Consider the following 23,631-nt stretch of genomic DNA (forward strand, 5'->3'; position numbering starts at 1 on the left):
AGAGGACTCCTGTGCGCACGAGGAAAGGGTTGCTCATCTCACACCCAGGTGTCTGCAGCCATAGCCCACGTTATCTTTGCATTCTGAAGGGCAGCAATGCTTAGGGAAATTACAAGCACGCGTGTTTCCAAATGCTGAGGCAGGCAAGTGCAGTGACCGGAGTGGTTTTCTGAGAGAGTGGGTGTGGCCAGCCAGGCTGCCATCGGAACTGTGGAACTGACTGTTCCCCACAGACTCTGGCCTAGAAAAAAAAAAAAAGTCTGCAGCTGTATCTACAGGGCCTGTTGTTGTTTGCTGCGGTGTGTTACAACACAGCCTGGCAGCCTCCCGGGTCTTTCTGTCTTCCTCCTGGAAGAGCCTGGTCCCAGACCATGTGACATGGCCACACAGCCCTGCAGATTTGCCCACACTGTTCCTTGCTGTTCCCTCAGTTACTAGGCTTTTCCAGGTCTGCATTCTTTTTGCTCCTGCTATTCCCTCCTCCCCCCCCACCCCCCCAGGGGAGTTCCTTTCCTTCCTCTTCCACATCTGTCAGTCTGGCAAAAACACCATCTTTTAATACTTATCTTTTAAGACTCAGCTCTAGAGTCACCTCTTCCAGGCCGTTCCTGACTCTCCCAGGAAGAGCGAATTCCCCTCTCCTTGGAGTCCTCCACTGGCCTATGCATAGCCACTCCCTATGCAGACATCTGTCACAGTCTCTGAAACATAAGGAGCACTGACATGCAATGTGGATGTCACTGTCTTTTAGGCTGAAGCCCTTAAGGGCTGGGACAGTGTCCTCTCACCTCTGTATACCCTGCACACAGCACAGTCCTTAATACTTGCTGTTAAAAAGCATAGTAGATGCTTAATCAACTGGTGTTAGTATGCAGAGTAGTTTTAATCACCATTGTCTTACTGAATTAATGCACAAATAAATTGTTTCAGTGACTCTCCCTGGCATCTGGTAAAAAGGGAAGCTTCTAGGCACTGAGACAGGGCCTTTGCCCTTGACGAGGTTTCAGTGTCAGCTCTAGTGGTTATTTCTGCAGGCAGCACCTCTTGAAGGCAGGGATGGTGATTTGTAGAAGCTTGTCATCAGTACCTAAATGACCCAGGTGATATAGCTTAGACAGCAGTTGTGGAGCTAGGAGATGTTAGGTTTCCATAGGTAATTAATAAGCTCCATAGCTATGGGACTTCAGGTTTCTGTTTCCTCAAAAATGAGATTGGGCTAGCTATTCCCTAAGGCCCAGGTGGCTAGCTCAGTACCCTCATCTGAATCTCTGGGTGGCCATTTCATTGGAGGGGCCTGAGCACCTCCTGAAGCCGAGTTGCTCAGCAGGCCTACCCTTTCGCAGGTGGCAGAGAACACAGACATCTTTTAAGTCCCTTTGCTGTCTCAGTCACCTGGGATCTCATGTTTGAAAGGTAGAAAGCCACAGGAAAGCGTAGTCTTCACAGTCCCTGAGTGTCCAGAGGGAAGTGCTATGTGCTATGTGCTATGGTTCTCCAGGTGAGATTTTCCCCAGTTCCAAATGGACAACTTTGAGTTCCTGGTATTGTTTCCTGGGGCTAACCTCACACAAACAAGCCTGGTCTGTCACTCTCCATCCTCAGGGCAGGCCTAGTGGGCAGACAGGAGGGCAGACCTTTCAGAGAGAGATCCGTATGTTTAGTCAACTAGCTTCTTTAGGCATTAGTTTTCCCGGAGATAAGGGATGGTGTGAGGGGGTGTCGGTCAGTTTCCTCCATCCTTTCCCTCCAGCCCCCACAAAGGGCAAGGGCCAGACACGTGGGCTGGCGTGGAGAGGCGGAGGTTACACCAAGGCGGAGGTGCAAATGGTCGGGGGAGGGGCCTTATTTGCATGGACGGCGCGCGGCCGCCAATCCGGACAGGCGGAGCGACAGCCCGCGCGCCTTTTGGGGGCGGACTGACAGCCCCGGGGCCCTATGGGAGGCGGGTCCTGCGGCCGGCGGAGGTGGGACGGCGCCGGGCGCTGCCCGGGGGATTCGGGCCGGTTCGCGGGCGCTGCCAGTCTCCGGCGGCGGCGTCCGGCGCGCGGGCGGCCTGCTGGGCGGGCTGAGGGGCCAGCGGCTCGCGGGTTAGGCGGAGAGAGACAGAGCAGACGAACAACCGCGGCGACAGGTACTGGCTCCATGGCCGCAGGGATGGGGAGTGTGGTCGCTAAGCCCAGGGAGCCGAATTCCCTGCTTCGCTGTCCGGCCGCCGCTGCGCCGCCTCCCCGCCCCCTCACGCGGCTCCCCAGCCCGGGAGCGGCGCGTCGGGGCCAGGGGAGCCTGGGGAGCCCCCAGGCGGGCGCGCCGGAGGCCCCTAGCTCCACTGCGGGGCTCCTCTACGTCCCGCCGGGCCGCGGGGCAGGGGCTCCCTCCCGGAGGCTCGGAGCCGGCGGCTGCTGGAGCGGCTCCCCGCCCCCCGCCGCGCTCTCTCTCTCGGAGGCGAGGCCGGTCGCGCCCGCTGGTCCTCACCCGGCTTTTGTTTCCCTCCCGGGGTGACAGGTCCCGGCTCCCGTCCGCGGCCCCCGACTCGCCCGAGGCCCGGCGCCCGTGACCGCGGCAGCCCGGAGCAGACGGCGGGACCGGCGGAGAGCCGGGCGGCGCGTGAACAGCAGCTGCCGCGGGCGGGAGAGAAACTTCGCTTTCCGGGGCCCGGGCGGCGGGAGAAGTGGAGCCGGGGTGAGCCGTGCACCGGGACGCCGCGGGCGCGATGGAGCCGCGCTTACCTGGCGGGCCAGCCGAGAGTGAGGATAACGGAGCGTCCCGCCGCCGCCGTCCTGGCTTTCGGTTTGCGCTCCCCGGGCGGTGGGTGTGGATGCGCGTTTACCGCCTTCACCTGCCGCCCAGGGACCAGTGACTGGGAACAGCATCCCCGCTCTCGGCCGCTCGTAGAGGGTGCGGGTGCGGCGCCGTTCTAACAGGTGATAATCCTAGTGCCAGGTGAAAGCCAGTGAAAAGTTGTTTCAGAGCTCAGTATTCAGTTCACTCCGGGACGTTATAACGCCTTCTCCCTTAATGATTTCTAAAAAGGTGTGCTGGCCGCAGTATAGGAGTCAAAACTAGTATTGATTGGAAAAAAAAGAAGGTGGGGGGGGGGCGCGTGTTGTCAGTTGTAGATTGCCTTCTTTCCATTGACTTGCCCGGGAGGAACATCTTTGTAAAAATCGGTTTCTGCAGTGGTGGCGAAAGCATGCATAGTAAGGTACAGGTTGTAAATGGAGAACGCAGAACTCTAGATATCCTTCAGTGTGGTTCAGAGCAGCGTGTACAACGTTTGGCCGCCATTCAGTAAATTCTTCATGAAGCAGTTTGAGCTCGTGGTTTTGGATTTACTTTACAGGAGTAGAATAAGGCTTAGCGTTGAATGGGAGCTTTCTTTGCCTCTCTGAGGGCTCACAGGATTGTTTATTTTCATTGTCTTCCCGTTTTGTTAGATTGTAGACAAGGGAAAAGTTAAGGCATATTTTGTCAGTATTTTGAGTAGTCTGTGGGAATTCTCCCGCACCCCACCCCGCGCCCCACATAAGAGTTTGTTTGTTTTGTGTTTTTTTTTCAAGGATAGAGTTGAAAAACTTCTTGTTCTTGTGGGAAATTTTTATTTGTTATACTTTTCACTTATTTTCTGTTTCTCTCCCATCTGACCTCACTTAACAGTCTACAATTATGGCCCTGACCAATTTAGGACATCTATAGAAAAAAACGTTTTTAAATAATGTATAATTACTTTAAAATATATTATGAAGGTTATTAATAACATTCATTTGTGAGGAACAATTGATTTAGATTACTCAGTTATTTTCTTCTAATGTGTCTTTTTTTATATCTATGCTGGGTATGATTTGTACTTAAGAGATGTAAGTTTAACTTCTTAAGGACAGTTATTTTAATTATGCTACTTTATTAGTGTTTCATTGAATGGTAATTTTAGTTACTTACATAGCTAATTAGTAACACCTTTTAAAGGTGAACTCTTTAACCAATAGTCTAGTTGTGACTATTTGGGATTTTTTAAAAAATCAAAGATGGACTTTATAAAATGTTTTATTTCTCTAAGACAACAGGCTTACATGCTGTGAGGTCTTTGTCTTTCCAATATTTAACAAAACAAGTGTGTTTCTGAATCTTCAGTTTTTTTTAGTGATGGGAATTTTGCGTGAATTTCTTTTTTAAAACATGATTTTAACCAGTTCAACATGAACATTTTAAAATATTGGATTAGGCAACTAGTGAAATCTTCAATTTTCTGTTTACCCTTGGATTGGAAAAGGATACATATTTTAGGTTGTTTTGTTTCCTAAAGGCTTCTTACCTTAGAACCAGTCTGGAGAAGGAAGAGCATCCTCTTTCTATAGCTGTAGAAGAAGTTATTACTGTTGAAAGCTGAGTTGGCTTTTTGATGTTTAGTGAAGGTAGATTGAACAGTGACTCGTGCAGAGTGGGTTTTATTCTGTATAAGTAGTTCTAAGGAATCTTATGAGACTGGGGTTATGGGTGATGTATATAATGGTCCTTTAAAGTGTATAGGAATATATTAGTTTAACTACTATGTGTAATTAGAAGTTTTATAGTCATTATCCTATAATGATGCTTAAATATACCACATATCATAAATTAAAGCTATATTTCTTAGTTTTATTTACGTAAAGCATATTTGGGGAACTTTAACTATAAAAGTGCCCTTTAATTAAAAGACCATTTTCAAATTCAATTTTTACATATTTTAATTACAGATTGTTGTCCACTTTAACTTGCGGTAGACCATATCGTAAAACTATCAACCACATTACAGTTTCAAAATTAAGCATAAGTTGAATTCTTGCATCTACACAATAAATGTTGGGAGTGTTTTTAAGTCACTGACCCTCAGGTGTGGCTCCTCTTTAGTTTGGGGGTGGGCAAATATTTTTGAATGAATAAAGCTACAAAAGAACAGGGACACATATTAAACCAGCTAAATTTGAGGATAGATCACATGATACTGTTAGACATTAATACTGCTTTATTTAACAGTAGTATGCATGCTGTATCTGTCATTAAGAATATTTTCTGTAGGCCTTTAATATAATTTTCCACAATTCCTAACAAAGAATCTATACTGTATATATTTTGGCATACTAAATTCTGTAATTATTTTATGCTGAACAATTAAATATTTTATACATTTTATAATTCTAAGACTGTGTGAACTTTCTAACCTAGCTGATTAGTAATTAGATTTTGTTTTTTCATTGTTTTACATTCTGAATTTTTTTACAGTGCATTTTTAACTTCTGACATTATGTCCCCAAAAGTGTAAGGAAAATTAAATCTACACTCACCAGAGATTAGGTGGACGTTGGTAGGTAAATCACGTAACTATTGATTTAAAAACAGTAGCCACGGGACTTACCTTAGTGGTGCAGTGGTTAAGAATCTGCATGCCAATGCAGGGGACACGGCTTTGAGCCCTGGTCCGGGAATATCCCACATGCTGGGGAGCAACTAAGCCTGTGCGCCACAACTACTGAGCTGCACTCTAGAGCCCGCGAGCCACAACTACTGAAGCCCGCACGCCTAGAGCCTGTGCTCCGCGACAAGAGAAGCCACCACAATGGGAAGCCTGCACACCACAACGAAGACCCAATGTGGCCAAAAAACAAACCAACAAACAAATAAATTTAAAAATAAATAAATAAAAACAGTAGCCACTTAAGTGTGGGTTTTTTTCTTTTGCAAATAAGATGTTTATTGTGTAAAAGACAGTTCTGCCAAATGAGACAGGTTAAAATAATTTATAGTAGGACCTTGTGTAACAAGTTACTAAGAATATTTCAGTAGTATTTGAAACACTAAAACTCAAGTACTCAAAATAATTTGTTCCTCATCGTTTGTTATGAGACTTGACCTGCATTCAGCTGAAACTCAAACATGTAAGACTATAATCCTTCAGTGGGCCATATTCATTTGCTTATTTTACTATTCTAGTCTTTTGGAAAACATCTGGTTAATAAGAGTGAAGGACCACCAGAGGGAGTATAGGGTCTACACATTTGGTATACCTGTTTTCTATTCTTGATCTAGAAGAAAAACATTTTAGAAAGTAGGAATAAAATTTTAGTTCTCTAACACAATCAGGCAAAAGGTATTGAAAGTTGGGAATTGTAGCTGTTTGGAGCTGCTGTCATTTTTGTAACACTTAGTTAATCAAGGTTTTTTTCTTTTTAGAAAAAGATGTGGTTATTAGAAAAATGAAAATTATGTATTTTCAGAGTTAAATAATGGGTTCTTAAGTAAACAGTTCCGCACCTGTGAAAGTTAGGGACTATCCAAATGTTAGGAATGTTTTTTAAGATTAAAAATATAGGGGGCTTCCCTGGTGGCGCAGTGGTTAAGAATCCGCCAGCTAATGCAGGGCACACGGGTTCGAGCCCTGGTCCGGGAGGATCCCTCGTGCCGCAGAGCAACTAAGCCTGTGTGCCACAACTGCTGAGCCTGCCCTCTAGAGCCCGCCAGCCTAGAGCCCGTGCTCTGCAACAAGAGAAGCCACCGCAGTGAGAAGCCCACACACCGCAGCTAGAGAGAGCCCGTGCCCAGCAACGAAGACCCAACGCAGCCAAAAATAAATAAATAAATTTATTTTAAAAATATATATATATATAGTACATTTGAATTGTATGGTCTTGAAATTGCTCATTGTTTGGAAGGAAGAATAAAAGATGGAGAAAGATCAAAGGCTAGAAGAGGTTTTTTTTTTCCCTTTTGTAGTTGCAAACCCTTCCTAAAGCAGATGATGGTAAATTTCTGGAACCGTTTGTAGTGTTCAGCCTCAGTCTTGGCAATTTATGTATGATGTTAAATAAGGAGCCACTCCTAGTCCCCTGAAAATGATCATCGGATTATCAAAAACAGGCTTGGGAATTTCAAATTGATCTCATCAAAAATCAGATTTGTGTGTATGTTTCTCAATGTTCTATCTCTGGAAATTAAAGATCCTCCTCTACTGTCTGCCGAAAATTACACATAGAATTTGAAGGTTAGAATGTCTCTATCACAGACTTAATGCTGTAGTAAGTTACTTTTTGGAACGGAGGAAACATCCTAGCCTTTTTCAGAATATACAGTATTCTGAATGAGGATGAAATGGTCTTTACCCATGTTAAATATTAGCCAATGGAATTATTTCCATGTTTTTAACTTTTTAAAAAAGCAAGACAGTAAAATATAATATTGAAAGCTTTTGTATTTGTCCCCTAGCATAAAAAATTATTACATGGTGGATGGTAATATTTAATGTTTTGAAATTCTAGTTTGAGAAGGGGATTTGTTATGAGAAGAATGGTATTTCATTGAAGCAAAACAGGGTACTTTACATGGAAAGAAATTTGTTTCTCTTTTGAATTAGTCTTAGGTTAAAACATAATACTTATTAAGAAAAATTGAAATGTCATCTTTCCTATCTTAAATTTACTTGCACTATGAACTTTATAAGGTCTTTTTTTTTTTTAATGAATTTATTTATTTATTTATTTTTGTCTGAGCTGGGTCTTTGTTGCTGTGCGCGGGCTTTCTTTAGTTGCGGCGAGCCGGGGCTACTCTTCGTTGCGGTACGCCAAGGGCTGCTCATTGCTGTGGCTTCTCTTGTTGCAGAGCACAGGCTCTAGGCACCGCGGGCTTCAGTAGTTGTGGCTTGCAGGCTCTAAAGCGCAGGCTCAGTAGTTGTGGCGCACGGGCTTAGTTGCTCTGCAGCATGTGGGATCTTCCCGGACCAGGGCTTGAACCCGTGTCCCCGGCACTGGCAGGCGGATTCTTAACCACTGTGCCACCAGGGAAGCCCTATAAGGTCTTCTAAAATATCTTTGTTGGTCCTAGGTGGACCTCTCAGAATCCATTTGTAGAGACACACACACATATATATACACACACACATAAATATATACACACAGATAAAGTATCTATGCTATATATATTTGCATTATATATGAAACTGTATGTTTGCTATATGTATATGTATATATATAAATCAATCCATCTATCTATACTATGTGACTTCACAGGCTTATTTATATGTGAAACCTTTTTTTTTTTTTAAATGAAATCTTGCTACACCAAGAGGAATAAAGTATATGTACACAGAAAGACTGATAAAAATGTTCATAGCAGCTTTTTTTACAATAGTAATGAACTAATGATTCATACAGTGACATAGATGAATCTCAGAAATATTATTCAGAGCAAGAGAAGCCAAACAGAAGTATGTACTATAAGATGCCATTTATAAAAAATATAGGAACAGGCCAAACTTAGGTATGGTGATAGAAATCAGGACAATGATTTCTGGGTAAGGGCTGTGGATGACTGGAAAGGGGCAAAAAGGAACTTTTTAGGGTAATGGAAATATTCTATAACTTGATTTGGGCATCAAGCTATGGAATTCAAGTGTACACTTTTGGGGTAAGTTTTAATTTTCATGTAATTTTTAACTTACAGAACAGTTGCAAGACCAGTACGAGGAACTTCCAGATTCACCAACTGTTGGTGTATACATTTGTTCACATTTACCCAGCTGAATACTTAAGATCCGTGCATTTTATGGTATGTAACTTTTACTTTCATAAGGAAAAAAAAACTATAAAAATTTGTTGAAGATGAGAAGAATGACCCTGTTATCTGAAAAAAGTGAAATACCTCAATTTGAAATTAAACAATGCTTTAATAATGATGTAGGAGAAGAAAATTACTGACAGTCTTTTGTCTCTACATATATGTATCTATGCTGCTTCTCTTTGAAGGTTCATGGCAACATATTTCTGTTAGAAGAAACAAGATCCTGAAAATAATTCAAGGCAAACTGCCAGCCAGGAAACTGCTTTATTTTGTTATCCTGTGTAAGTCACCTAGGGAATGAGACTGATACCTAGCGATAGCTTCCTGGGAATTGAAGGTAGTGATAATTCCTGTTAAGAGAGTTGCACACCTTCAGTATGCTAGGTTTTGCACAAACGTGCAATCTTTACTGTCCTGGAACTCACCAGACAAAGAAGAGGCAAACAAAGCTGATTGTCATTTTTGGGTGGTGTTTATAGTAGAGGGAAGGATTGGTGCTTGTAAACCATATAAACTAATCTTGATCGTAGGTAAGTGGTAAATATAAGGTGGTGAATTTGATGCTCACTGTTAGTTTTAGGGCTGCTGTAGAGTGATTTGCTTTAAATTAAACCTATTTAAATCACAGTTTAAACTATGTCAGTTGTTTAAAACGTTCAGCTTTTTTCCTCGACTTACTATTTTATATAATCTTAAATATGTGTTCTTCACAATTTAAGATTGGGCATTATTTATGGATATTAATTTTTTAATTAGTTTTTTTGCATCTACATAAGAAATTTGCTTATTTGGTTATTTACTAGAGTGGAATATGATTTGAAGTAACAGAATGACTAGCCAGCAGTTTCAACAAATTAATCATTGATAACTGGGGATAAACATTTATGTTGCCTTTACTAACAAAAACCATACATTTATATGGTCTATATATTTTTCTTTAACAAATATAAGTTCTTTGAAGAGAAAAATGACAAATGTCCAACTCAACCAACATGGATAAAAGGATGACTTTCTCCATTTAATGAACATATTCATGTTCCTCTGAAATGACAGGGCCTTATCTCCCTTTCATATACACTAAATTTCATTGGTCTGTTGAGCATGAATAAGACATTATTTGAAAAGTTTTTAGAATTTTGCTTTGAGTTGTCAAACCCTAACTGCAGATAGAACTTTAAAAATATCTGTAGGTAGCCTTTTTTTTTAGACTTTTTTATTATGAAAGTTTCAAACGTACACAGAACTGGAGAGAATAATAATGAACCTCCATATACCCATTCTTCAGATTTATTAATTATCAACATTTTGGTTAGTGTGCTTTTAAAAACTGATACATTCTCACAAATATTGTAAAATAGTAGTGGTATTAGTGTACCAGATTTTTCTCTCAATTTTTTTCAAAAGTTTTGTTGTAAATAGAGAAACCTGAAAAGCAGTGTGTTTTAACTCAGAGGCTTAACTTTGGACAATCAGTAATTATGAACCTATTTTTATTCTAAGTTCCTTTCTGTCAATTCATAGCCTGGAAAAGAAAGATTAATTTTTTAGCTTTTTATTTATAATAAATTAGTCCAAATATTCTAATCTATAGAATAAGGTAGTACTGTTCATCTGGTAAATTAGATTATCTTCAAAGTGTAGTGTCTGAGGAATGCTGTTGTCTAAATGTTTTGCTGTTACTTTCTCTTTCTCTAAAAACTCAGTCATTGCTGTGCTTTTTTAGGCTCCAAATCTGTATCTTATGTCTAAACTCCAGGCCTTGCAAAACTGAGGCCCAAATTTTCGCTTGTCTTGAAACTAAATATGTTTAAATACCATCTCTGTAGCAACTGCACACCAACACCCCCTCTCTCCACCCCCAGTCAAAACACTTCTCTTCCTGACTTTCCTCTTTAGCTGTTTGTGACACCATTATTCTTACTGGTCATTTTTTACTCTTCCTTTGCTTCTTAAGCTCAGTGAGTCACTAAATCACTTTGTTTTTAAATTTATAATGTCTTTTTATCTTTTCGTCCTTTTTCATTTCCACTCCAGTTGTCCTAATTTGGGTAACATGTTAGCGGGAAGTTATCCCTAATCTATAATGAACTTCATACATATCAAAATTAAGATATGTTCCTAAAGTAAAATAGAGCATTTTCTTCCCTTTCAGAGAAGGCTTCAGTCAGTCTTATAAGCAAACACATAATTTTTAAGGGCTAGGAAATCATTATATTTAAACCAAGGTGATAGAGACGATTTCCAAATCACTCAGCTCAAATAACCTGGTGAATGATGGCCAGCAGGGCCCACAGTTTATCAAGGGATATAGGCAGCAGACTTTCTTGGACCACAGAAATAGCCCAGAATGAGTTCCTTCCAGCCCAGAATATCTGCAGGTGCTTTGCAGTGGGGGAAATACTGAGTGTATATAACACATTTTAAGGACTTCTTGTGTTTTTATGGTAAAAATAAAGATCTGTGGGTTTACCCGAAAACCCTTCTATTCCTTGTGGCATATTTCCTGACCAAGATAGTTCTTATCAAAAAGCCATTATGCCAAAAGTGACATGATACTCTTACCTCATTACTTTCCCTTCTTTTTACAGGCTCCTAGAATTGACGTTTGTCAGAAAGATAGGAAACTGAGGTTAGTTGGGAAGATATGAAATAGAAATGGGAAAATAAGTGATATCCATTCTACTTCCCACTGGCAGTCGTCCACCCTCCAGTGGTCTTGGGCCTGAGTCCTTTACAGATGGATTGTAGCTTATCAACTTGGCTTGCTTTTGGTCAGCTTATGGAGCTCTTTCTTCTTTCCACTCTTCTGGGAAATGTTTGAATTTCCTCCTGGTAGAAATCAAGACCCAATTTAAGATTACTGACTTTGGGGATAAGAGAATAAAATTTGATATTGTTTTAGATAATCCAGAATATCTGATTATTTTCTTCTATGGGAAGTAGGAATAATATGGGATTCTGAGATGCTTATGCAGAAATTAATTTAATAGTTATTAAGAGTAGAAAATGGAAGAGAAAATTACACCGTTTCTAGGAAGCCTAGTATAGTAGGCGTAGACAGGGATGAGATTCAGGAGTGTTGCTACATGATCTTGGGCAAGTTAAAGTTACTTAACCTTACTGAGCCTTATGTTAATTGTAAAATGAATGGGTTGGATTAGATAGTGTTCTAAGGTCTTTTTGCAGCTCTGAAATTCTAAAATGAGTGGTTTTTCAGGGGAAAAACTCCTGATTTATATACTCTTCCTAGTTAATGATTTTTTCAGTGATTGTTTCACCTACGTATTTTTCTGTTTCCATTAGAAGTTAGGAAAAGAAATAATTAAAGGAGTCAGCATTCGCAAAATGAATTAGATTTTAGTGTTTTCATTTATCTACATCTCTCTACTGGATTTATTCTGGACTCACTTTCACCTTCTATTTGTGTCCACTCTCCTGCTTTTCTTGCTTTTTCTTAACTTTGCTATACAGTGTGACTTTCATCTCCCTCTTTTTGCTGCTTCTCCTTGCTACTGGTTTTTTCTAGCTGTCCATTGCCCATATTTCATTATGGACATGGAATTCGCCAAATAGACCCTTGAGTCTGAGCTACTGATAAATTAAATTTAGACATCCTAATAGTTGTCAGGATTAGTGGGATCCTTCTACTCTGTAATACAGAAACTAGAGAGATGAGTCCTAGGGTAGAGGGAGTGGGGGAAGCCTGAAGGGAGAAGGAATGGGATGGAAGAGTTTCCAAGGATTATTTAGATATTTTGATTTAAAATATAAGTTAAAATCTTCCTTAAGTTTTGATGATGGTGGCTCTGCCTGTGATATCACAGTTTGGTCCTGAAGTCTTAGTGCACTGTGAGTTTCATGAGGGCAGCAGCTGTGCCTCTAATTCTGAATCCTTGGTGTTCAGCATAGTGCTGCAGAGTAAGTGAAAGTTGAACTGAGTTGTTGTTAGGACTGATTCTTTCTTCAGGGTGTTTTGTGGTTGGCTGGAGATTAAGTTTCTGGTTAGACCCTTAAGTAAGACTGTCAGCACCACTTTGTGATATGGGACAAGATATGTAGCTTCTCTCTAAGCCTCAGTTTCCTCATCTATAATAATGGGAGGTGCAGGCAGTATTAATACCTACCTAAGGGTTGTGAGGAATAAATGAGACAATGCATATAAAGTACTTAGGCCAGAACCTGGCATATGTCTTCAATAAATATTAAATGCTATTATAGTTTCATTAATAAGCACTTTTGTGTTCCAGATAATAAGTTCTGTTCGGTGCTAAGTAGTGTTACAGGATAAATAAGCCAAGATCCTGTCCTTAGAAAAGATAGAACATGTGCACAAAAGATAAATAACAACCTAGGTCTTGTGGTAAGTGACAAAGGAGTGGTTTACTTAAGGTCTCAAGAGGCAGGAATAATTGCTAAGCAGGTGAGAACTTCAGGAAGGTGACAGAACTCCACCTAAGCCTTGTAGGACTAGTTAGCAAGTTAGGAGGACAGGCTCCTTGGAGCCAGTTTGCCTGTGTTGGAATCCTGACTCTGCTACTGTTTAACCTTTAGCAAGTTACTTGACCTCCTTCCTAGGATTGTTGAGAGAATTAAATGAGTTAATACATGTCAAGTGCTTAGAATGGTGCCTCAAACATGGTTAGAGCATGATAAATTGTTATTATAAATTGAAAGAAGGGAGAAAGCATTTGACAGAACACTGAGTGACAGTGAAGGGGAGATACAGGTTTGTCTGCAATGGTGAAGCCAAATGGACTGGAGGGAATAACCTGTTGGAAAATAGTGAGTGATTATGTTAGGGCAGAGTTATGAATGATTAAGCCAGGGAGTATGGCATCTTTTCCATATGTACTGGGGGAACTTGGGAAGATTTCTTGGGTTATTTGTAAAGCATTCTTGTGTGTTACAAATAACATTTCTAAGTCTGTATCTCTAGCATTTCTCACTATCTTTCCTGATGTCAGTATAACTGAAACTACTATCATACTAATTTTGACAATGAAGCTCATGATCCTCTATTCTGAACCATTATGCCTCTTTAATTTGTCCATTTGTTTTTGTAGACATGTATTTTGGGCTTTCTCTTTTTCTCTCCATATTCTAGTTGTTTACATAATTCTTATTCCTTTTCTCCAGAGTTTAGAGGGTTTCTGCTATTTTCCTCTCTGTCCTCAAAAATCCCAATCTCAGTGGTGATCCTAAATCACCAAAGTCATAAAGTAGAAAGGGCCAGGGAGAGGGAAAAAGGGGGAGGAAGGTAGGGAAGTATGCTCTAGTCCACCAGTCTTATTGTACAGATGAGGACGTTGAGGTCCAGATGAAGTAAAGTCAGGATCCACAGCTAATTAATTAATGGCCTGTACCTTTTAGAGCTAAACTAGGGCTGCTTTTTTACTGTCATCCTAGTGTGATTCTTAACCATCTGGGTGGGAATTACAGTGGTATTACCAATAATCTTTCTACTAACAGCTGTCAAACACCAAGGTAAGAAATAATTTTACTGCCAGGAATAATGTGATAATAATTCACTCTATTCTTAATGAGAAGCCTGTGATCACACTTCTTGGACAGGCATTACTATTCTTAAAGTAATATTTAAAGCCAAGGCTCCAGGGCTTCCCTGGTGGCGCAGTAGTTAAGAATCCACCTGCCAATGCAGGGGACACGAGTTCGATCCCTGGTCTGGGAAGATCCCACATGCCACGGAGTAGCTAAGGCTGTGCGCCACAACTACTGAGCCTGTGCTCTAAAGCCTGTGAGCCACAATTACTGAAGCCTGTGCACCTACAGCCCGTGTTCCGCAACAAGAGAAGCCACCGCAATGAGAAGCCTGTGCACTGCAAGGAAGAGTAGCCCCTGCTCACCGCAACTAAAGGAAACCCGTGCGCAGCAACGAAGACCCGAGGCAGCCCAAAATAAATAAAATAAATGTATTTAAAAAAATAAAACCAAGGCTCCAAAATGTGCTTTAGGAACAAAAGGGTTTCTTTCTTTTATTTTTAAGAGTTGTAAATTATAAATATAATAGTGTTGTAAACATAAATATCATTCTCAAAAAAAGTGGACTTCTGTTTCTGTCATGGTGGAACACAGGTTCTTTTACAGAGTGATTGATAGTCCAGTAAGATTAGCATGAAAAGTTGGGAACTATTGTACTTTCACCTCACAGCCCCCAGCCATGTACTTCTACTAGTACATAGTCTCTAAGTTTACATCTGCTTTCGTCTCTTACATTTTACCACATGCCACACATAATGGTGAGAAACTTATTCAAGCATTGTTTCCTTCTATATTGTTTTCCTCCCTAGATGCAATGTGATAGAATGTCTTTTATAAAACCCTAAGCTTAGTGTCTGGATACTCTAGTTGCTCAATAAATACTCCCTTCCGTTTTTATAGAGCACGTAATTTTTTCTCATTAATGTCAGTTCCTCATCTTCAAATCACTGTCACACTACTTTTCTTCCCTTGAAATGTCTTGTTTTAACTTTGACAAGATGCTCTCCCTGCATTTTGAAAATTTGTGTGACGTACAAATACTTTTTAGTCACTTTAAGCATAATTTTGTCATAAAATTATTTCACAGCTGGTAATCTTTTCAGGTTCTGTATTCTTTCCCATGATTAAAGAAAGAAAAAGTGGCATGAGTTACATAAAAATACCCTAGACTTCTCTGCTCATCCTGCCATATTCCTTAAAAAAAAAAAAAAAGAAAAAAAAGACTTCTAACTGGATTCATTTTTACTGAAATATTTATTTTTCTTTATCATTTTCAAACACTGTGAAGTTGAATTGTATAATACACAAATATCTACGCAAAAGAATTTTTTCCATGTCCTCAGTGCTTTGTATCAGATCACTTAGTTGTATTTCCCATGGTTTGGTTTCTTTTTCCTGTCTTCATTTTTCTGAAGGGAGAAGGGATTTTTTTCTCTCTTATGATCTGTGACTTGTTTTGTATTTAGATGATTACTCTTTATAACAAATTTTAACTTCTATTTATGCTATTAGGGGGGAAGAGAAATACTTCAAAATTAAATTTTAGATTTCTTTTTTGAGGGCTCTGTGTGTGTGTGTGTGTGTGTGTGTGTATTTCTCTCAGCCCCTTTCTTCAGATAATATATAGGAGTTTGTTTCTGTTTTAAAATTTTTTTTATGTTGAACTGTTTTATTGTTGTTTGAAAGAAGTCTGTTAAGCTATATTTTATGAGTGGTTACTAGCCTTTCCTTGTAAATTTATATAGTAATAGTACTATAAATTCTTCTCTATATAACTATATGTTATATATACTATATATAATACTGTATTATATATGTTATATATATAATATAAATATAGTGTATATTAATACTATATACTATGCTGTATAGTATATAATAATACTATATAAATTATATAGTAATTTATATAGTAATACATTTTGCTGTTAACTTCATCCTTAGAATATTAAGTTTTTTGTAATTTAACTTCTTTGGGTATGTCTTGCAATTCTCATATGTTGAGAGAGAAAGGAACAACTGGTTTTTGTAACTTTTATATAAATTATTTGGCTGTCTTCTTCCATTTATTATCATTTTCTGTTTTTTTATTTATGGCTTCTAAAAGTGAAGAGCTTTAATATTATGCATTTTTGTAGACCGTAGTCTTTGTTACAAAATGTGTTCATTTCTCTTTTCCATGTTTAATATGACTATGCTTAGGTTTTCTGTTTAATTCATGGTATATTTTTGTTTAGTTTTCGGCTGGATTTGTCAGTTTGGGTTGTAGTTTCTTTTCATCTTTGTGTTGTTTTTGTTCATTTTCTTAATATCTCATTTTATCTCCACTTAACAAACTTTTTGGTATTACCATATACTGAATATTTTCATATGTGTGTGTGTCTATAGTTTCTAAACAAGTGTGACCGAGTTTCCCTCTTTTCTTAAGATTCCTAGGCTATTTAAATATTTTTATAGCTGTTGTCTATTTTGCATCTAAAATGCTGATAACAGTAAATAAGATTTTAGTACACTTTATGTGAGTTAATTTTTTATGACAATCTAGCTTTGCCAGACCAATTTTGTTAGTAAATTAAAAACATTTAAAAATTACTAATCCTCCTAATCTAGTGTCCCTCATTTAGTAATTTGTTTTGATCCTTGTGTCATTTTATCAGTCTTTTATTTTGAAAACTTGCCAATGACTTTTCTAAAAGTGAATCATGAATTATGTGAAACAATTAACTTTGAAAGGGGAAAATAAATATACATTTTAGGACCTACATTTTATATAAATTGGATTAACAGATTATTCAGTGATGTAAAGATATAATCTTTTAAATTAAGTTTCTTTATACTCTATATTCTATTCATTGAAAAGATTTGATAGCTTGTAATTAAAACTAAAAAGGCAAGAAACATTAAAAACAAAGTCAGAAATTAAGCATAAATCACTTGAGAAATAATGAGCAGGATGAGGGAGTGGAAAGAAATCTTTACAGCAATAATCTGAGGCAAAATATTTTCTGTATTTGAACATTAAATTTAGCTCTGAGCTTCCTGGCAAGCAGGAGAAAAAAGGAAACAGGATGGGTTTCATAGTTATTGTCTGATAAAGAAAGCTTATCAGTTTTTCATGGGAGAGAAACTTTTTCTGAGTTATAAGTTATAAAAGGAGGTTATGTGAATTCTTAATAAGGAATATAATTTATATTTCCATTTTATAGCTTAATTCCTGCTATTGCTGTGTTAGCTGTGATATACCATTTATATGCACTGTAGTTATATTTGGTCATATTAAGTTCACATCCACTGTTGTCAAGAGTGGAAATACCATGGCTAGGGTGTGTTTATGTATTGCCTCTAGAATTGTAGCCATTGACGAACAGGAAACTGAAAGCTAAAAGTTCAGGAAATGTATTGTATTTAGACTTTGTGGAAAAAATATATATGATACTTAACTACTGAAATCCATGGCTGTTTGAAGACTGAAAAATTTATGTGTGCATTTAGTTAGAGAATAATATTATGGATTCTTATAACAATGCTGTCAGATGCTTAAATATGATAATAAATACAGTATGCACATTGTGTGCCAGGAAAATTGTGCAATGCTAGAAAAAATGCAATGGATTATTATATGTGTTCAGCTATACTCTCAAGAAATAAAACAGCTGGCACAGCAGTTGAATTCTTCAAGGATATCTTATTTTCAGAGAATTACAGAGTTTTGGTTTTAGTTTTAGTTCCAGGGAAGGAGAGGTCCCTGTTTTACAAGACAGTCCATTTCACTCTTAGGAAATTCTAATGGTTAAGTTTTATTTTCTCATATTGCATTGAAGTTTGTTCCCCTGTAATTTATTAATATACTCTGTAGTTTTCTTAGTGTTGAAAGGAAAATGGTTAACTGATAAAAATTATTATTTTTTTTAATAAAGGTGATTTTTAAACAATTTTTATTTATTTATTTATTTTGGCTGCTCCGGGTCTTAGTTGTGGCACGTGGGATCTAGTTTCCCGACCAGGGATCGAACCTGGGCCCCCCTGCACTGGGAGTGCGGAGTCCTACCCACTGGACCACCAGGGAAGTCCTGATAAAAATTATTTTAAAAGTTAAATATATTTCAAATGCTTGGGTTTGGGGGTTTTTTTGTTTGTTTTAGGATTGTGGCATTTTAGGTGCCTCATGAAATACTACCTGTAGGAGCTTTATTTTTGAAGTTGTTTAAAAGATTTCTGTCAGAGGATAAGTGATTAACGTATATGCTGCGTAACCTGTATTTTCTTACTGTTTCTGTACTTAGCTATTTTAACAGGATGTGATTTATATGGTTTCAACATTCTTTGAGACAGCATCAAGTTTTAGTAGCTTTTTAGAAATGGGAATTTTCTAATATTGTATTTTTGTTGCTGTTCTGTTTCAACAAAAGAGATCAGTTATGACTGTTTTCACTGCCAGTTTTGTGATTTGAAGTTATAGTCGCACAAAATATTCAGGGACCACATTAAATGAGAATTCTATTACAAAGTTCTTTTAGGAAATTTAGCTGTATTATATGTCAGCACTTATAATCATTTTAATAGCCTCATTAAAATTAGCCTCTTTTCAGGATTGATTTGGATTTGGATCTGTTAGGGTCATGTGTTCACCTCTGAACTGTTGGGGTGGCCAAGGGGATAAGAAGCTCTGACTGGCAGTGACTGGCAGAGACTGGGGATTGGGCCCACCCCAGGAGGTAAGGAGCAGTGATTCCCCCGTGGAAAGTCCCAGAATGCTGTTTGCAGCAGAGGGTGGAATGGGCTCTGGGCTGACAAAACAAGGAGTCTTGACAAGGCCAGACCATAAAGGGCCTGGTATAATGGGTTAGGGGGTTGGACTTTAGGCAGTAGCTGATCTGTTGTTGCAACAGAGGGTTCTTTTCAAGAACAACTTTTACTTCCTTCTTATTGTATAGTACATGGTTATTGTAGAAGAATTTAGTAAGTAAATATAAATCAATGAAGAAAATAAAAATTTCCTATAATGTTTTTTTCTTTTGAATTTTCTTAGCTAATTTCCCTTAAATTTCATTTAACATCTAAATTACTTTTTAAATTTTGTTTATTTGAAATGGTGCGTCTTCAAGTGTTCTTTCACAAATTGTGTTTCTGTTAACTTTTTAAATTAATTATGAAGGAAATAGGAGTTAATAACATTTAAAGCCTTTGTTTTTGTTTGATGTAATTGTTCTATTAATTTGTATCTATTTTATGGGAAACTGTAGGCATAATAGGCATAATGAGAACACAGACCTGGAAGTCAGAGTGGTTCTTACAGGGGAAACAGGAAAAATGGAGCAGGGACTAGGTCTGTCTTGTTCACCATTATGGCAGTATCATCAGGCACGATGCCTGACACATAGTAAGTGTTCCATAAATAGTTGCTGAATGAATGGATGAGTTTCTCATTAAGCACTTTGAGTAGCTCATATTTCCTGCACTGTGGATAATCAAGATCAATTATATTCATCCAAAGTTAAGAGTCTTTGCTGTGCTCTGCCCTTTTTTAAAAATGAAAATTGAATAAATTGATTATTTTTTTAAAAGATACGTATGTGTGTACGTACACGCACACACACACGGTACAAAAAGTAAAAATCCCTTGTTTCTTCCCCTGAATTCCATTCTCCAGAATTTGCTACTATTAATGGTTGGTATATTTTTTCTAGATACTTTCTTGCATTTACAAATGTATATGCATTTTCTTCATACAAATAGAATAGTAATTTACACTGTTGTATAACTTGCTTTTTCCCCTCTTCATGCCATTCTTAAACATCTTTCCCTATCAATTCATATATAACTGCTTCTTTATTTTTTTTATTTTTAAAATTTTTATTTATTTATTTTTGGCTGCGTTGGGTCTTTGTTGCTGCGTGCGGGCTTTCTCTAGTTGTGGTGAGTGGGAGTTACTCTTTGTTGCGGTGCATGGGCTTCTCATTGCAGTGGCTTCCCTTGTTACAGAGCATGAGCTCTAGGTGCGCAGTCTTCAGTAGTTGTGGCATGCGGGCTCAGTAGTTGTGGCTCACAGGCTCTGGAGCGCAGGCTCAGTAGTTGTGGCACATGGGCTTAGTTGCTCCACGGCATGTGGGATCTTCCCGGACCAGGGCTGAAACCCATGTCCCCTGCATTAGCAGGTGTATTCTTAACCACTGCGCCACCAGGGAAGTCCTGCTTCTTTATTTTTAATTGCTGCATAATATTCCATTGTGGAGATGTATAATAATAGTCAATTAAGGAAATTTCAATTGTTCCCCCCCTTTTTTTTTAACCATTACAACAATGTTGTGTTTAATATTCCTTCCACATATAATTTTGTTTTCTCCTGTGAGAATATCTATAGGTAATTTCCCGGAAGTGCCATTGCTGGGCTAAAGGATATTTGCACTTAACACTTTTTATAGATGTTGGAAAATTCACCCTTAAAGATAGTATACTACTTTGCACTCTCATTTAAGGATATGAGGTGTTATTTTTTGATAACTACATACTTTCATTTTGTGGATTAGAAGGGTTCAGCTTTTGAAGATGAATCCTTATGGTAATTTGAGTTGTCAGAAGATGATGGATTAAGTCATATATTCCCACTCTCTGACATAAGTAGTTGAAGTCAAGTGAAAGATGGTGGACTGTACTCTATACAGACCTATAGTGTGCATTGCACTGATCCAGATGTGGAAGATTTGAGAAGTTTAGTTTTATTATGCTATTATTATGGAACTATTTTAAGTCCTTGAACTGGGGTGTGTACCGTGTGAGAGAGGTTTACTGGCAGTATGTATGTACAGCATGAATAGAAGGGAGTAGGCTGGAGGTAGGCAGGTCAGCTGGAGGGCTGTGGTGACTCAGGAAGGAAAGGAAGAAAACCCAGAATGTGGTGATAGCTATGGAATTGGAAAGTAAGATAGTAGGAAACACAATGAACAGTTGGCAGGTCCTGTTGATTAAATGGAGAAAAATTAAAGTTGTAGGAGAATAGCCAGACAATACAGATGATAAAGTAAATGGAGAAGGAGCCAATTTTGAAAAAGTGAATTTTCTTTAAAAAATAGGGATATAAAAGGGTCCTGAAGTATTGAATATCTATAGCCAGGCAATTTGGGAGAGATTAAAAACAGGAGAAGGGAAGAGGGAGAAATTAAAACTAGATCTGGAAGTTATCTTAATAGAGGCCATATTTGAAATTAAGAGTGGATGAGTTCTGGTATGAAGTGGTTGACAGGGGAAAAGCTGTTGATTGAAAACTACATTTTGAAAAGAGATACTTGCAATAATAAGAGATGGGATGAAAGAATGATCAAGGAAAGAAGAAGTAGGTAATCTGAGGAGTAGGAAAAGAATCAGGAGCAATGTTACTGGGAGCTCACCTTCATTCTTTTTCTCTACATATGATACTGTATTTACTGGATGTTTTCCAGGTAGCCACCATGTTCTTTCTTTGGTGTAATACCTCAGAAAATTTTGGTGTGAATATTTTAAAGATGGAGGCAGTTTTATTCCTGAAGTTGACTATTATACTTGAAAAAAACTCTTGGAAAAGTAGTTTTGGTGTCATGTGCTATGTTCCTTCTAGTTTCATAAAATCTTTTCATCTTGTTTTAATATCTGTGGGTCTAAAACAAGAAAAAGTACAGCTTATATTTGAATAGATAAAAGTCCAGATACCTCGTGCATTTTAACTGACCATTTTAAAAATGTTTCCTGGCGATTGAAACTTGGCTAATAACAAATGATAAGAATGCATATCTTTTTAGAAGAACATAGCATCAATTTAGAGTACACTATCTTGGTGCTTGTCTGGATGGAGCCTATTCACTGGAAATAATCTAGAATCAAAGCCAGGAACCTGCAACTTCACTTGAGTCAGTGTGTGAAATGGTTCGAGTGCAGGCTCAGGAGTCGTTCTGCCTCGTTCCACTGTGCGCTAGCAATATTATGCCCCTGAATTTCGCCATCTGGAAACGCTAATAACAGTTCCTATATCAGGGTAATTGAGAGGATCCATCCTGGAACTTATATTCTAGTAAAGAGAGATGGGAAACTTACAGATAAATACATGTGCCGGGTGGTAAGTGGAGGAAAAAAAATGGTAGGATTGATTGCCATTGTTTCTTGCTCTTTTATATTGGGTAATAGGGAGGGCCTTTCTGATAAGAAAGTGTTTGAACAGAGACCTGACGGAAGTGAGGAAGCAAACTATGCAGCTGTTTGGGGCAAGAGTTCCAGGCAGAGGGGACAGCAAGTGCAGAAGCCCTGAGTTAGGGGTATATTGAAGGGTACAGCAAGAAGGCCAGTGTCACAAAAGCAGAGTGAGTGAGAGGAGGAGCAATAGGAAATAATTTCAGAGATAGCCACTGACCAGCATGTGGGGTTTTAAGCATAAGAAGGACTGGGTTTTATTCTGTGTGAGATGGGAAGCTCTTGGAGGATTGCCAGAGAAAAATTTTTTTGAAGTCAGTCTGATTGTCACTTCTTTTCTTTAAAATGCTTCAGTTCTCTATTTCCTTTGGAATAAAGTTCACATGCCTTATTCTGGCACACAAGGTCCTTCACAGTCAGGCCTCTGCCTATTTATTTAGCATCATCGGCCTCCTTCCCACATGTGCACTTCACTTTAGCTAAATTGGATTACGTGCAGTTCCCTGCATGGGTCACGATGATTTGTGTCTTTGTGTTTTTCTACATGCTGTTTGCCCTGGGAGAAACTCTCCTCCTCAGCTCCCATGGTCATTGGCTCTGTTTTAGAGGGTCCTCTTTGTGTTCCCAGAGCACCCTGTACCTTGTTCTGTCACCATTCCCTCCCCTAGCCACTTTGTACTCAAGCCACATAGTCTTGGAATGTGCTGTGTTCTTTTACCAGCCTTGATTTTACTCTTGCCACACCCTTGCCGGTTGAAATTATGCCCACCCTTCAAGAGCCAGCTCAAACACTGCCGTCTTTACTTTATAAACCTTTATAAACTGCTATCTTTTCCCTACTCTCATAAATACTTCATAGCTCGGTTATACTTAATCATAGTTACCTTGAATTAAAATGTTTCTTTGCCTTACCTCACACAAAATCCTTGGCCTTACTCATTTTCAGTTTCCATTGTAGCCCCCAGGATAGGGTCTTGTACAGATTTCACGTTCAGTAGATGCTCCAGGTATGCAGGATTCATATGATAATTAGTAAACTATTGGGTTTCAAGCTGCTAAGGACCAAAAGCAGCAAAAATGAACAGTTAAAGTGAGATGCCTATTAAATTAACAAAACAAATTTATTATAACATAATGTTGATGATGGCCTGATTACTCTGGTTCTCTCATATATTTACTACTAGTGCCCAAAACTAGTGCACCCCTTTTGAAATGTAGTTTGGCAGAATGTATTCAGGCATATAAATGTCCATGTTTTTTGAGGTGGTGATATCACGTCTGGAAGTCATCTTCAGAAAATAGCACAAACTAGAATAACAATTATAATAGCTACCTCTACCACTAATGTTGATAGTTTACTATGTGACAGGCACCATGCAGAGCCCTTTACAT

General features: G+C 38.7%; 1 protein-coding gene across 8 annotated transcripts in view; it reads left to right on the forward strand.

Annotated features, from left to right (window-relative positions):
* Positions 1-1,973: 1,973 nt before the first annotated feature.
* Positions 1,974-23,631, forward strand: part of FKBP5 (FKBP prolyl isomerase 5) — a 100,546-nt gene continuing 78,888 nt past the window's right edge. For 2 of the 8 annotated variants that reach the window (XM_036870332.1, XM_036870333.1), the window contains exons 1-3: positions 1,974-2,131; positions 8,467-8,571; positions 8,769-8,864. The gene's annotated coding sequence lies outside the window, so the exon portion shown is untranslated. Of the gene's footprint in view, positions 2,132-2,502; positions 2,680-2,896; positions 2,922-8,466; positions 8,572-8,768; positions 8,865-23,631 lie in introns of those variants that run through there. The other 6 variants (XM_036870330.1, XM_036870331.1, XM_036870338.1 and 3 more) reach the window with 4 other exon arrangements.

Source organism: Balaenoptera musculus, chromosome 11 (genome assembly GCF_009873245.2).
Source record: "Balaenoptera musculus isolate JJ_BM4_2016_0621 chromosome 11, mBalMus1.pri.v3, whole genome shotgun sequence".
NCBI classification, from domain to species: Eukaryota; Metazoa; Chordata; class Mammalia; order Artiodactyla; family Balaenopteridae; genus Balaenoptera; species Balaenoptera musculus.